At 42.2% G+C, this 15832-nt stretch overlaps 1 protein-coding gene across 3 annotated transcripts in view; it reads left to right on the top strand.

The window, feature by feature from the left end:
* LOC131822050 (conserved oligomeric Golgi complex subunit 2-like) overlaps positions 1-10530 on the top strand; it is a 45456-nt gene extending 34926 nt beyond the window's left edge. The window contains exons 6-8 of one of the 3 annotated variants that reach the window (XR_009350074.1): positions 5487-5703; positions 6906-6993; positions 10162-10530. The gene's annotated coding sequence lies outside the window, so the exon portion shown is untranslated. The remainder of the gene's footprint in view (positions 1-5486; positions 5704-6905; positions 6994-10161) is intronic. The other 2 variants (XR_009350075.1, XR_009350073.1) reach the window with 2 other exon arrangements.
* Positions 10531-15832: the final 5302 nt, after the last annotated feature.

Raw genomic sequence — 15832 nt, 5'->3', positions numbered from 1 at the left:
ATGAGTACATTGGCAAGTTTGAAATTATTGATGACCACAGAGCTGGGAAAACTGCTGTGAGCCTCACGGGCAAGTTAAACAAGTGTGGCATGACCAGCCCTAGAATTGTATAACTGAAAGATCTGGAAAAGTGGCAGAATATTTCCATCCCCTCAGTTTGGTTTCACTGCATGGAAAAATTTTTCTGGCATCATGCACCATGAAGAAGGAAGACTCCAGGCAGGAGGGAAAATCCTGGATTCCTTTTTCGTAGAAATATAATATACATGGCACATGAAATGCCTCAATGGGGAAAAAAAAAAGGAAAATAAATTACAGTCAACTAATGTTTGACAAGGGTGCCAAACAATTCAATGGGGGTAAGAACAGTATTTTACTCCCAAGCAGCCACATGCAAATAATGAAACGGGAGTCCTGCCTCACACCATACAGAGAAAATAACCCCAAATGCATCAAAGACATAAATGTAAGCATTAAAATGATAAAGTTCGGGATGCCTGGGTAGCTCAGTTGGTTGAACGGCTGCCTTCTGCTCAGGTCATGATCCCAGAGTTCCCGGATCGAGTCCTGCATCAGGCTCCCATCTCCACAGGGAATCTGCTTCTCCCTCTGATCTTCTCCTCGTTCATGCTCTCTCTCATTGTCTCTTTCTCAAATAAATAAATAAAATCTTTTAAAAAATAAAAATAAAATAAAATAATAAAGTTTTCAGAAGAAAACACAAAGGTAAATGTTAGTGGTCTTGAATCTAACAACGGCTCCTCAGCCATAACACCAAAGTACAAGCAACTTAAAAAAAATAATAAACAAATAAATGGGACTCAACCAAAATGTCCCAGTTTTGTGTTTCCAAGGACCCCATTGACAAAGTCAAAAGACAAGCCACTAAATGGGAGAAAATATTTGCAGGTCATATATAAGGAACATGCATTCAGACTGTGTGAAGAATTCTTACAACTCAAATAAAAAGACAACCCAGTTAAGAAATGAGCAAAGAGGGGCGCCTGGATGGCTCAGCGGGTTAAACTGCTGCCTTTGGCGCAGGTCATGAACTCGGAGTCCTGGGATCGAGTCCCGCATCGGGCACTCTGCTCAGCAGGGAGCCTGCTTCTTCCTCTCTCTCTGCCTGCCTCTCTGCCTGCTTGTGATCTCTCTCAATAAATCTCTGTCAAATAAATAAATAAAATTTTTAAAAAAAATGAGCAAGAACTTGAATACACATTTCTCCAATATTCAAATGTATACATTAATATATAAATGTATATATAAATATATTTTACATTATCGTATATTTATATAAACATATTTATGTAAATATATTTACATTCTTAAATATGTATTTAAATATAAATAAAATATGAAATATATAATATATATTTAAGATACATATAAGGTATATATAAAATATATGGGACAATAAGCACGAGAAAATATGCTCAACATCACTAATCATTCAGGAAATGCAAATCAAAACCATTGTGAGATACCACCTCCCACCCACTTGGATGGCTACTATCAAAAAACCCAAAAGCAGGTGTTGGAAGGATGTGAAGAGCTTGAACCTGTAAATTGCTGGTGGGCTTGGAAAATGGTGCAGCCACATTAGAAACGGTTTAGTAGCTCCTCAAAATGCTGAACACAGAGTTGCCATATGACACACCAATATCACTCCTGTGTATAGAGCCAAGAAAAAAACTATGCCCACACAAAAACTTGTGCATGAAGGTTTAGGGTTTATTCGTAATAGCAAAAAGGTGAGAACAACCCAGATGTTCATCAACTGATGAACAGATAAATAAAATGTGATCCATCCAGCCAGTGGAATATTATTCGGCCTTGAAAAGGATTAGAATTTTGATATGTGCCACAACACAGAGGAGCCTTGAGAACATTCTGCTGATTGAGAGAAGTCAGTCACAGAAGACCACATATTGCATGATTTGATTTATATGGAATTTCTAGAATATCTAAATCTTCAGAGACCGAAAGTAGATTAGGGGTTGCCTAAGACTGGTGGTGATGGCTAAAGTTTTCTTTTGAGGATGATGAAAATGTGTAAGTAGTTCAGTATAGTATAGTTAACTATAGTGAAAGCCATTAAATTGTCCACATTAGATGGTGAGTGGTATGGCCTGTGAATTATATCTCAATTAAGCTGTCATCAAAAAATGCAAAGAACTTCTATATTTATCAAGTAGAAAAAGAATGAACTTGATTAAAAACATCAAAAATGGGGAAAATAAAAACAAACAAAATAAGATGGGAGGAATAAGATCATGACTGTTTATCATTAATTTAAATGTGTACAGACTGACTTTTTCTATTAAAGCGCCTATCAGGGGGTTACAGATCCACGCTGTTCAAGAAACATACTTAAAATGCAAAAGGGATTGAGAATGTATCAGGTGAGGACATACCATGCAAAAGAGAAAGCCAGAATGGCAAAATTCATCGCAGACAAGTTGGGTCTAAAGTTATAGGTACTAAGATGAAGAGGGACATTTTTAAAGGCAGAGTTTAGAGGAAGTGGTGATGCAACATGGAGGCTTAAATGGGTAGAAGAATAAATGAAACAAGATGGGATTGGGAGGGAGACAAACCATAAGTGACTCTTAATCTCACAAAACAAACTGAGGGTTGCCGGGGGGAGGGGGTTGGGGAGAAGGGGGTGGGATTATGGACATTGGGGAGGGTATGTGATTTGGTGAGTGCTGTGAAGTGTGTAAACCTGGTGATTCACAGACCTGGGGATAAAAATATATGTTTATAAAAAATATATGTTTATAAAAAATAAAAAATTTAAAAAAAAAAAAATAAAGGCAGAGTTTGGAAAGAAGATGTAAAAGGTATAAGCAGGTATACCTCTAACAACATAATACCTAAAGACTCTAAAAATGCAATAACAACGTAAAATTTTAGCTTTTCAAATGGGAGTATCTACTAGAAGGAGGGAAAAACAAGGACACACAGAAAATAGACATCCTGGGGCGCCTGGGTGGCTCAGTGGGTTAAAGCCTCTGCCTTCGGCTCAGGTCATGATCCCAGGGTCCTAGGATCGAGCCCCACATCGGGCTCTCTGCTCTGTGGGGAGCCTGCTTCCTCCTCTCTCTCACTCTCTGCCTGCCTCTCTGCCTACTTGTGATCTCTGTCAAATAAATAAATAAAATCTTTTAAAAAAAAGAAAATAGACATCCTTATTTCCCTCGGAAAACATTTCTTTCTTACACCTAAGAAAAGCCATATTTGTAAAGATTAATTGCATACTAGACAACAAAGGAAACCTTTACAAGCCTTCCAAATTAAAGATTTAAAGAACAGTTCTTTGATCACAATCCAGTAGAATCAGAATTAGATAACCTGGTAACAAAAAATTGAAACTACATACACGTTAAGAAATACAGTTTTCAGTCAAAGAAGAAATCATAAGACAACTGAAGAAAATCTTGAAAGCAATGGAAAGGAGACTATTTCATACCAAAACTTAAAGAAGACACCAGAAGTTATACTCTAAGGACACTTCAGTGTCAAATGTCTTCAATTTCAAACATTTTTTTGAATTAAAGAAACTACTCATTTAAACCCATCAGAAAAGGGCAGCTCAATCAAAAGAAAGGAAGTAATTATAATAAAGATAAATTTTTAAACTAATAAAAAATATGAGGGGCAAATAAACTCAAAGTTGTTTCTATGAAAGACTAATGAAATAATAAAAAAAAAAAACTTCACATGTCCTATTAAGGATAAGAGAGGGGGAAGATGGGGTGTGGGAGGAGGTGGGGAGAGAGGGAAGGGGGATGGGGAAAGGGGGGTTTCAGGGAGGAGGGGACAGAGACAGGGAGAGAGAGAGTTGCAAAACAGATAAGGATTGGGAACAGAGATATAAAAGCAAATGCATAATATAAAAGAATCACTAAACTGCAAGGCACTTTATACTAATCAATATGATAACCTAGAAGAAACGATGATTTCCTAGGAAAACCAAATCATCCAAATGATTCAAGAATGGAAAATTCAGAAGATGAGTTCCAAGATCAGACAGGTTTGCAGCTGGATAGCTGTCATTCTACTGTTAAATGGCAACAGGCAATTAAACAATAATAAGTCAATTCACTTGATGAAGCTGAGCACAATGTTAATACCCAAACCTGAGAGGGAGGAACGGGGAAGCTATGAACACATCTGGCTTAGGACAGATTAGTTAACAGAAACTGAACTAATGTTAGCAAATAACAGAAGTCAGGCATCTATCAAAGGACTATATCCTGAGACCAACTTGGATTCATTCCAGGAAAATAAAGGGAGCTCAAGACCAGAAAATCAATAAGATTTACCTCATCACTAAATTAACTGTGAATAAACTCTTAAGACCATAAATGCATTTGATAGAAAATAAAGGCACCTGATAAAAGGTGAGCAGCCATTCTTTATAAAAATGAAGATAAAAACAGAAGGACGTTATTCAGGAGGGATTATTAACTAGGAAGCACTAGATCAAGAGGTAGATAAAATGAGCCATAGTGACAGAGCCCCATGCATGCATGGATAGAGGCGAATGAGCTCATGGATGAGCACCGGGCTGTCAACAGGTATTATAGGGACAAAGGCAGCGGTGAGGAGAGGAGAGTCTTAACAACATGGAAGAAGGTAAAAGGAGGATTGCAGTTAAAAATTGAGCATGATACAAACACATGCAAACAAGACCGGATATTTTCCCGTGTATAGTTTCTTAAAACCCTGTACACATTACTGGAACTACCAACTCTTGCTTTCAGCTCCTCAGCCCTCGCGTGATTTCCCAGTACTAGGATGCAGGGGTAGATCCTACGTTGGTGACATCCTATGTCATTGTACTCCTAAAGGGACAGGTGAAACAGCACAGGGGCTGCAGGTCAGAACTCAGGCATCGCTGTGCCCACCCCAGCTCCCTGCTCGCCCAGCCTCCACTCTGAAGCAATGGGCACTTGGAGCTGTTAAGAAACAGGGATCTGAGCAGTTCTCTGGTTCACCCTGGAGCCATCTGCATCCATCATGTTTCCCACAGCTCTCCCCGAGTGTTGGTGCTGGCTCCCCCCGAGTGTTCCCTTAGCTCCTGGCACACCCTTCTTATGAGAGCACCTAGTACTCCCCGTCACAGTGCTCTGTCTGTCACTTGCGTCCATTGATCCACTTTGTGCTGGTTGAGGGCTGGAGCCCCCTCCTGTTAACTTCTCAAGTCCGTTTCTAATGCAGCAGCCCCTGGCACTTAAGCACCCTGTCAGTACCTGCCAAATGAATGAAATGTACTCTAAACATAGTATGAAGTCTGTGTTTTGAAACTCCTTTTTGGAGCCGTTTGCTATCATTTTCCCAGGCAATTTAAAAAATTTCCAGCCTTGCTGCCAATAACCTGAAGGGGTAAAGGAATGCCGGCGTGCCCCATGGGACATGTCACTCTGGATGGTCCTTTGGCAGCAGGGACTTTGATAGCGCTCTTTCAAACCCAGCAGGATGGTGGAGGGGTACGTGGCTGAGTACCTCCCTGGTCTGACCCTGTGTGACGCCACCCGGTGCTTGCAGCTGCCCTCTGGAAGGTGTTGCTTTAGCGGCAGAGCCAGAGGGCACCAAGCATGTGTCTGTCTCCAAAGTCCTGGGCACCACATCACAATGCCTTCCTGAGAAGCAGAATCAAGGACAGTTGCTGATCTTCATTCTTTCCCACCAAAGGTATCTCATACACCATCTTTGGAAATTGGAGCCAGGGGGCGCTTGGGTGGCTCAGTCGCTTGTGTCTGCCTTCAGCTCAGGTCATGATCCCAGGGTCCTGGGATCGAGTCCCACACACTTGCCTCCCTGCTCAGCGGGGAGCCTGCTTCTCCTTCTCCCTCTGCCATTCCCCCCACTTGTGCTTTCTGGCTCTCTGTGTGTCAAATAAATGAATAAAATCTTTTTAAAAAGTTTGGGCCATATTCTTTCACCATTCTCCTTCACCTGGGGTAATTTGCCACCTCCCTGAATTTACCTGCATCTTTCCCAAAATCTACTTATCTTCCAGCCTTCTTGACCATAATGAGTCTATAAATTTTCAATAGAGAGTGTGAACTTACACTTGCTAATATTTGCATAACATGCACCTCTTTCGATCTCAAAGAAAAGCTTTGCACCGCAATGGTCTCTAATCTCCAATTAGGTTCTGTTCCGGGATCCCACTGGAATTCTACATGCCTGTCCCCTAAGATGCCATAAATTGTGGTCCAGTTTCCCAGCCAGCCAAGGAAAGCACATGGGAAATCTTGCTGAAGTATGAGTAAGAGCCAACGAAAGGGAACATATTTATCTGCCTCGAATGCTGGGACCTGAGGAAAGCAAGTTTCATTACAGACAAATCAGGAAGGAGGTGCAGATTGCTTTTTATATCACTCTGGAGTGGGGGTATGCCATTGATGATTAAGGCCATTTCCTGCAATGCACTCACCAAAGTGATACTCACTTCGGAGTGGACAAAACTTAGGAAATGGCCAAGGGGTGCTCTGCTTACACTTTACACACTCAGCATTTATTTGTATTAATTTCTTTATAGGGCAGTATAGAGACATGAGGCCACATTGAAAAAGCAAAGCTTGTCATCCTATGGCCTTGGGTCAAGAATAGAGATAGTGCTGCTCATGTCAGTTTCAACCTCCAGTGGCCAAGGGTTTGATCTGATGCTCTTTCAAGTTTTCACCATAGCCTTTCTCAAGCTCAATGGCCAATAATCCCACAGGAGGAGATTTTAGGGCCCTCTCAAACTTCTGTTTTGCTATCTCTCCCCAGCCTGCTTCCTCTGCAAAAGTCACCACTTTGCCTGTGCATCTACCACCTCTTAGAGCCTTTGGAATCAGCCACGAATTGCAGTGCTGATTCCTTCCATGACCACATATTGTTTACAGGAAAACTCTTCTTCGTTATGCCTTGCCAGTCAGAGTGACGGTTTCATCCGCAACCTGGACCAGGTTCGGGAATATTCTACACATAAATGTGAGCAAATGTCTTCTGTATTGAGAGACATGTACATTCTGTAAATGGACTCTATTGAAAAACCAATACATAGGGTACACTTATGTCCTGACCCAGCTGGAAGGAGGCACTTCATTTCCATCTTTCAGAAAATTGGTGTAACACATTGATTTTCATAACAAAGAAAGCAGTTTTGTGTCCTCTACCAAAAGACGGTCATCGTAAGCAATAAATTACCTCTTTGGAGTGAACAAATTAATAAGATATTTTCTAAATTTCAAAATAACAAAGACAGAACGATGTCTGTAATGCTAAGTGCATCTCCTTAGTTGCAGGACATTGTGTCATGGACCACCTGAGCAATGACACATGGCGGCCGGTAGTCTGATTTGTACATCAATTCACCTGGCAACCTGTTAAAAGAAAGTCTTGCACATGACAAGCTTTCAATAAGACACTGAAAAGATGGCCAGGAAGCCCCCTTAGCTGGCTTTTTAAGGTGTCCAGACATCTAGTCAACCTACCTCACCAACTCATCACCATGCTTACTGGAGTAAACCCAATCTCTTCCTTCCCCCTGGAGATGGGAGAAGAGCCACTCACATGTTTGTATGGAATTCTCATTCCCCCTCGCTCTGTCCCCACATGGCGCTGTCCGTGTAATAAATAAACAAATCTTTATGTCACCCGGTAGTTCCTGGGTCCAATTACACAACTCAGACAATTTTGGGTCACTACAGCCTTTTGTTTTTCTTTCCATCTTAAGCCTTCTGGGTGACCAACAGCTATCTAAAACTCATGTTGCTGCCATATGCTGTTGTTCTGCTTCATCTTTCCAGTAAAGTTCAGTATTTTCCCCTAAAGTTTGGTTTATCAGTATTTCCAGCGTCTATCTCCAGCTCGGGTCACCATCCCAGGTCCTGGGATCAAGTCCCACTCTGGACTTCCTGCTCTGCGGGAAGCCTGCTTCTGCCTCTGCCTCCCATCTCTTATGAATAAATTAAAAAAATCTTTAAAAATTAAAAAAAAATTTCTATCTTCCCACTTTTAAAGATTAATTCTAGGAATTATTGCTATAAATCCAAGTGTCCTATCTCTTTCTTAAAAAGTCTTCTCCAGGGAACCTGGGTGTCTCAGTTGATTAAATGTTTGGCTCAAGTCATGATCTCAGGGTCATGGGATTGAGCCCTAGTGAGGCCTCTGCGCTCAATGGGGAGTCTGCTTCTCTCCTTTTCCCTTTGCCCCACCCCCCTACTCACATTTACACACATGTGTTGTCTCTCTCTCTCTCTCTCTCTCAATAAATAAATAAACAAATCTTTAAAAAGTCTTCTCCAAAGGGAGTTTGAGAAATAGTCCAGTAAGGGGCTGGAAGAAAATATTATAAGTTTTATTCATATTTCATGTCATTCATTTAACTGTTTATCTTTTGCATGTCATTTATAATGTGCATAATAATTTAGAAGAGTAGTAGAGTCTATAATTTATCAAAAATTTGCTTAAATTGGTGATATGTCTGCAAATATTTTTGTATGTATGTATGTATGTATTTATGTATTTATTTATTTTTGTGAAAGAGAAGTGCACAGTAATAAAAGGAGATCACTGCTCCAGGGACCCAGATATTTCCCCAAGTCCTGTTTCCTTCCATTCCCTCTGGGCTTCATTAGACCCCCTTAACAGCAATCTTGTCCCTAAAACACGCCCTCTGCAGCACCAAGTTCGAATGCTTAACTCGGGCCATCACTGCAGGTTGTACCGGGATGACCTTAGGGAAAAGGGTGGTGGGTCTCACAGGTTTGCTGTGTCACCCCCATGAACAGTCCTTTGTTCTGAACAGCTAGTGCAGCCCACGTTTGAAATCACAGGCTCTGGCACCAGAGTGGGCGTAGATCCCAGCTGGCCCCTCAGTAGCAATATGGCTTTGGGAAAGTTGTGTCATTTCTGGCCCAGACTTAAGGCTCATCCATAACGTGGAGGAGAAGACAGTGTGACCCTCAGTGGGCTGTTGAAAGGATCACGAGATGGTTCGACTCAGGTGCTCTGAGGTACAAAACACACAGTAGGCCCACAGTAGAACAAAAAGTTGTTCTATTGATCTTATAGTTACTATTACTCATACTAACAAAACTGATCATTTGATATGATTTTCAAGCGAATTGTCTTCGCCTGGATTTCTAAGATTAACCTGCTTCAAAATGAATTCTGCTCTACTGTGAAAAACGAGCTAACCAGCAGGTTTCTTCTGCGTCTTTTCTGAACTTTTTAGGATCCTCTCTAGAGAAAGGTTCTAAAGGAAGGCAAAGTGCAGAAATACTCTTGCTTGAAATGATTAATTTTGCCAAAAAACAGTGCCTTGAACATAAAAGATATTTGATGAAGCTCACTGTAGACAGTGTAACTCTCCAGGATTCATAAGTTGAAAACTCAATGTCCAAAGGGACATAACTAGGAGATGGGGTCCTTGGGAGATGTTTAGGTCATGAGGGTGGAGTCCTCATGGGCGAGATTAGTATCTCCATGAGAGAGACCCCACAGAGATCCCTCGCCCCCTCCACCTTGGAGGTTATAGGGAGAAGATGGTCATCTGTGACCCAGGAAGTGGGCACTTGAACAGACACGGAATCTTCCAGGGTCTTGACCGTAGACTTCCCAGCTTCCAGAACTGAGAGAAATAAGTATGTCTTTAAAGCACCTAGTTTATGGTGCTCTTGTTACATCAGCCCAAACTAAGATAAAGCTTGTCTCTTATACTGAAAAATAACACAAATGTTAACAACAATTTTAAAAAGGAACATTGTGGCCAATGACATGTAATGAACATCATCTCTCCTCTACAGAGCCAAGAGCTTAATTAGTTTCGGGCAACTCAGTAGAGTATGATTAAACCAAAGAGCAGCAAGATGTCTAAATGCTCAAGTCCTCTGCCTCCTACTTTTCTGCCAAAACAAAAGAAAAGCCCTAGGCTGGTTTTGGTTGCCACCAAGCACAAAACAGCCAAATTCCAAATTAGAAAGCCTTGGGGTTTAATTGTGGATGTTTGGAATTACATAGAAGCTCTCTTTGATCATTCCAAAGGATGTTTCCCTCAAAGGTTACAAATACATCTCAGCCTACCAACCATCTCAGGCCTACCACAAAAATTATATATATACACTTTTAGCATTTTAAAATGTGTCTAAATTTCAGTTTCAGATCCAGTTTTGACTATTGTTATGGGCTTAGTTGGATGCCCCCAGATTCCTACGTTGACGTCCTAACACCCAGCATCTCAGAATGTGGCAGTATTCAGAGATGGGATTTTTAAAGAGGTGATAAAGGGAAAACGAGCTCACTGGGGGTGGGCACCAAGCCAACAGGACTGGTGTGCTTACAGGAAGAGGAGATTAAGACACAGACAATACAGACTGAAGGACAATCGTTTGAAGACAGAGTGGAGAACACAGCTATCTGCAAGCCAAGGAGAGACGTTTGAAGAATCGAACCCTATTGCCACCTTGATCTTGGACTTCCAGCGCCCAGAACCATGAGAAAATAAATTGTATGTTGCCTAAGCCACCCAGATGTTGATATTTTGTTTATGACAACCCATGACTCAGAAATTTGAGGACCTCCCTTCTAGACTTTATCCTGAAGTTCTGTTTCAGCTTCAGGGGCTTGTGTAATACTACTGTATCAAGGAGGGAGGCTCCTGCCATTCCCCACACTGGGTCGTTGAGACACTGCACAGCTGTCCCCAGGGCTGGCTACATAATTTACAAGCCCCATGCGAAATGAAGATATAGGGCCCTTTGGGCAAAAACAGGGAGGAAGTGTTTGTTAAAGGTACTAAAATAGAAAGCTCATTTCCTCCATGGTCTGTCTTCTGAAGGGGCATGGCTGCTGTTTTCTATTTGCATTTAATGTCATTCCAAGCAAATAAAAATTTTAAAATGTGATTATGGGCATGATTTTTGCCATTCATCTTCGCTGGGTGCAATGTCAGTGTTAAATAATTCACGCAGGGATTCCACAGCTGGGGCACACCCACGTGCCCTCTTCTTATCAGAACCGTGGAAATCCTGCACAAGACCAGCTCTGCCGTCTTTACCTCACCTGGGGACTCACACCTGTTCCACCGACCCTGCCGCCCTCGGCTTCCTGATGAGTAAGGAACTTGACAGGATCAGGAGCCGGGGGCTGCCTTTCTTTCCCTTCCCTCCTAAGTCACCACTTCCAAGGCTTGGCTAACACAGGGAGGTGACATGAGTGAGAAAGGACAAGACAGGGTTCTGGGATGCTCACAAGAGGCCACCGCCTCCTGCCGGTGCTCAGAGCAAGCTCTGGTCTGTAGGGAAGGCGAGCTCCGGTTGACTCGGTCATAGACGTCACGTGGTCAGCGAGTCTCGTTGACCACCACTCACGAGGTGTCCATTTCCATGCTGTGCTCACCGGGCAGGGCGAGCAGTACATGCAAATGAGGTGGCAAGGAATGGTGGATACCCACAGTGAGCTGTCCCCTCTGCTATGTACGTGCTCCACTGTCCCACCTGTTATGCCCCAATAATGGGTCCATGATTAAAAGAGCGAGACAAATCGAAGGTCAAACAAAGCTTTATTTTGCACCAAGCATCAAGAATCAAACTGACCAGCCAGGGCCGCTTCTCTTACAGAGAAGTCGACCCCTCTCTCCTTTACGGACTAGCTTTTAAGGGCAAAGGCCATGCGGTTGGGCCTGGCCATGCACAGGTGGCCAATGAAATTGTAACACACAGAGAGAGCTGCACAGTGATGCTAGGTGACCAATTGAATTACAACTTACCTTTTAGTAGACATTTGACCTAGCCTATCACCTTGGTTAGGATTGGCGCCCAAAAGACTCACAAAGGGCGGGACCCATACTCCTTGGTAGCTAGGGAGACAGTATGCAACTCTCCACTGATCAGATGTCTTTACCTGACCTGACCCACCCTTGTATTTGGGCTTTGTTACCTGAGGTTGATTTCCGGGACTTGTTTTTAAGTAAGTCCCCTGGGAGAAGGGGAGCAGGGACAGCTTAAGGGTTAAACAACAAGGTTATTGTGTAACCTCAATTGAAGCCTATGGCTAAAATATAAAAATATAAAATAGGTCCTTACACCACCCACTTCGCTCAAAAAACACAAAGTCAAAAATAAAACTGAGTAATTCCTAGACAGTGAGAGAGAAGCACACTGACTTCACCTTAGAACCCTTCTGAGGGCGGTGCTTGGCGGGGGTGGGGGCGTGTGGGGGGGTTGGGGGTGGATAATGGGACCTCTGAGGGTGTGGCCCAAAGGGCAGGGCCCTTTGGGAAGGGGCTTTCTGGGGGAGGGGCCCTTCTGGGAGCAAAGCCCTGGGTGGGGGTGTTCCCTCTGGGGGCAGGGCTGGGAGCAACCCCAGAAACCTGGCCCACAGAGAAGCTGGTCCTGTCTCTCCCTCTGCTCCCTTTCCCCAGGGACCCCTAGGCTTGGAGACTAAAGTCAAAATTAAAGCCATATGTCTAAATGGTTCATACTGTGGTTGGGTAGTGTTTTTAACATATTAATTGACTGGTTTTTCTCAGTATTTGTCAAACCTTTCCCAACTCAAGGCTTTCTCTTAAGCAGCAGCGCAAGGCTGGCCCTTCAGTTGGGTCAAGCTATTTGGTGATTCTGTGTAAAAACCCACCCTCTTGCGCTGCTCAGGAGGGCAGTGTTGCATCCTAATATAAACATAAATATATATCAAAACTTTTTACAAATTATATTTATATGTATACATTCCATTCTATGTTTACATATATATGTATAAAATAAAAATAAAAATATTGTTTAAAAGGCTGTTTTGCTGGGCGCCTGGGTGGCTCGGTGGGTTAAAGCCTCTGCCTTCAGCTCAGGTCATGATGCCAGGGTCCTGGGATCGAGACCCGCATCGGGCTCTCTGCTCAGCGGGGAGCCTGCTTCTCCCTCTCTCTCTGCCTGCTTCTCTGCCTACTTGTGATCTCTGTCTGTCAAATTAATAAATAAAATCTTTAAAAAAATGCTGTTTTGCGGGGAACCTGGGTGGCTCAGTCCTTAAGCGTCTTCCTTCCACTCAGGTCATGATTTTAGGGTCTTGGGATTGAGGCCCACATTGGGCTCCCTGCTCAGCAGGAAGCCTGCTTCTCCCTCTCCCACTCCCCCTGCTTGTATTCCTGCTTTGTCTCTCTGTCAAATAAATAATTTTTTAAAAAGAAATACTTTATTTAAAAAAAATAAGTAAAATGCTATTTTGCCCTCTATCCTGGTAAGATGGAACACATTCCTAACAAGAGATCTTCCTTGACTCCGTGATAAAAATTTAACATTGTCTTAATGAATCCTCACAACATCCGCCCCCCCAACCCTTCTCAGATGTTACAATTAAGGTTCAGTGAAGTCCAAACACTGGGCCTGAGGTAATATATCCAGTATGTGGCCTCTTGCCATAGTCTAGCAGCCCAAATTGGGGGTGAGGGTGTTTGAGTGTCATTGGCCAGGATGCAAAAGCTGAAAGATGAAAAGAAGGGTACTCTTGCTTTTTGGCCCCAAAAAAAGAGGATTTAGAAAGAAAGAGACCAGTCGCCCAAAGGAGGAGGCTCCACACTTATCCCAGCTGGGCAGAAGTCAGAGCAGAAGGGAAACTCCCATCACCAAGGAGAATGGGATTCTCCTTCATACAAAAGCATAGGATCCCTCTCACCTGATATGTTTCTGTCCCATAGTCGTCCCCCTGTGCTTGCCCCATAATATCATTCTCAGGAAATGGCTGAGAGATACATTCAACTTGCAGAATTACAGCAAATAAAGTAATCTTTGACCCATCCTGGGAGCTTCTGATTACTGGGAGGGGCCAAGCCATCCTAGGGCAAGTGCACTCATTTCAAGAACCAGTAAAATGACTCCAAGAGTATCATAAAGGCTAGTGATCATGACTGGTCCAGAAATATTTCTGGGAGTCCCTTTTAACATCCCTCCCATCATTTCTTCTCATCTCCAAGGGAATGGTACTTAGGTATTCTGAAAGAAATATGCATGACTAGTAAACTGTGTGTGACCCCGCCGCCTAATTCATCCCTCACCAGCAAATAACTGATGGTTTGAAGGATGAATACTCCCCTGGCAGGGCAAGAGCTGAAGCAGAATGTATGGGGCGAGGCGGCTCTTCCCCCTGGATATAAATAATTAAACCCAGTAGCCACCCTTCCTGCCTGGCCACTGTCATTTAGGTATGGCTGATTATCCCTAAATGGGAATGAGATGGGGGCGGGGGTGGGGGAGGGAAGCAGGTGATGGTCAAAAAAACTACAGTAGCTGCCACTGAGGACATAAAATGCAGCATTATGATGCTGTTGAATCAGAACATACCACTACCTGAATCTGTAGCTCTTTGAGGATTTGCAAATCAACTAATTATATTTTTCTTGGATTCTTCCCATACAATTAGAAAATTTATAATAGAGTCCATGAACATTATTAGTTTTACCATTTTAAACCAGCAATCACACTTTGATTTTTACAACAAAAGCAGAAATATAAACACACACATTTGGATCAGTTTTCTGTTAGTCTGTCCGGACTTCAAAATCCTATTCCTCAACATAATGCACACCAAAGTTCTGGATTAAACAAGAAATTAGATGGCACCTGAACACTTGGTTTAATATTCTCTAAAGGACTATGCAACTTATTTCTTACATTATGACATTGTTTTACAAATATCCACACTTTTTAATGTTAATATTTTAATCATGATTAAAAAATCAAACATAAAAATTTCTACTTTTTGCTTTTGCCCCCTCCATTTGGAACTTATTTATAGCCTGATAATTCAAAGGTCCCCATGTTTATGAAAATCTGGACAGAAATAGCTCTAAGATCCCATTCAGAACTTGATATTAATCTAAGTCTTTTGGCTCCATTTATCCTGAGAGCAAAGAGTAGGACAAAGGATTTGAGTACTGTTAGTTTATCTGGGGGATTATCCAAGGTAGAAAAGAATGGGAAAGTGAGACAGTGAAGAAGCAACTTTGTCAAAAAGGTACATTGTTGATATAATTGTTGTGGATAGAAAATGAAGGCTTGCTTTTACTGAAAGTTCCTGAGAAACTTCTTTAAGTTGTCCTCATGAAGACCTGAAAACTGACAATTTTATCTATGGTTCTTATTTCCACTTCACTGAGAGCTGTCCTCGGAGGACATTAATTCTCCTACACTTTTGGGTTGTGTTGGAGACATTCTAAAATGAGAGAGAGAACATGAGATGCTATCCGTGTTACATAACTGTGATTTCCCATGGAACTATCCACCACAGGTGTGGCTATAATCAGGTGTTGGGCCTTGATATCAGAGGTATTTGAGGCAGTATCATTTTAGGTTAATCACTATATCTGAAATTTCCAAAAACTTAAACTGATGAAAATTTGATTATAAATCTACAAATATAACAATAAATCTACTGTATTCAAATTATTTTCATAGAAATTCACAGAAAAGCATCAATTGATTAATATTTAAATGTTACAAAATACTGAACTGAAAGAGTTTGGTCATATAACAACGTGTAAGAAGTAGAACTTAGGTTTAGGTTAGAACTCAGGATGCATTTGAGACTCAGTTAAGAAATTGAATGGAGGGACGCCTGGGTGCCTCAGTGGGTTAAGCCGCTGTCTTCCACTCAGGTCATGATCCCAGGGTCCTGGGATCGAGCCCCAAATCGGGCTCTCTGCTCAGCAGGGAGCCTGCTTCCTCCTCTCTCTCTGCCTGCCTCTTTGCCTGCTTGTCATCTCTCTGTGTCAAATAAATAAAAAAAATCTTAAAAAAAAAGAAATTGAATGGATGTCTGACTATCTTATAGGTTTGCT

Source organism: Mustela lutreola, chromosome X, assembly GCF_030435805.1.
Source record: "Mustela lutreola isolate mMusLut2 chromosome X, mMusLut2.pri, whole genome shotgun sequence".
NCBI classification, from domain to species: domain Eukaryota; kingdom Metazoa; phylum Chordata; class Mammalia; order Carnivora; family Mustelidae; genus Mustela; species Mustela lutreola.
Note: the sequence above shows the minus strand (reverse complement) of the source record. Positions and strands in the feature narration are given on the sequence as shown.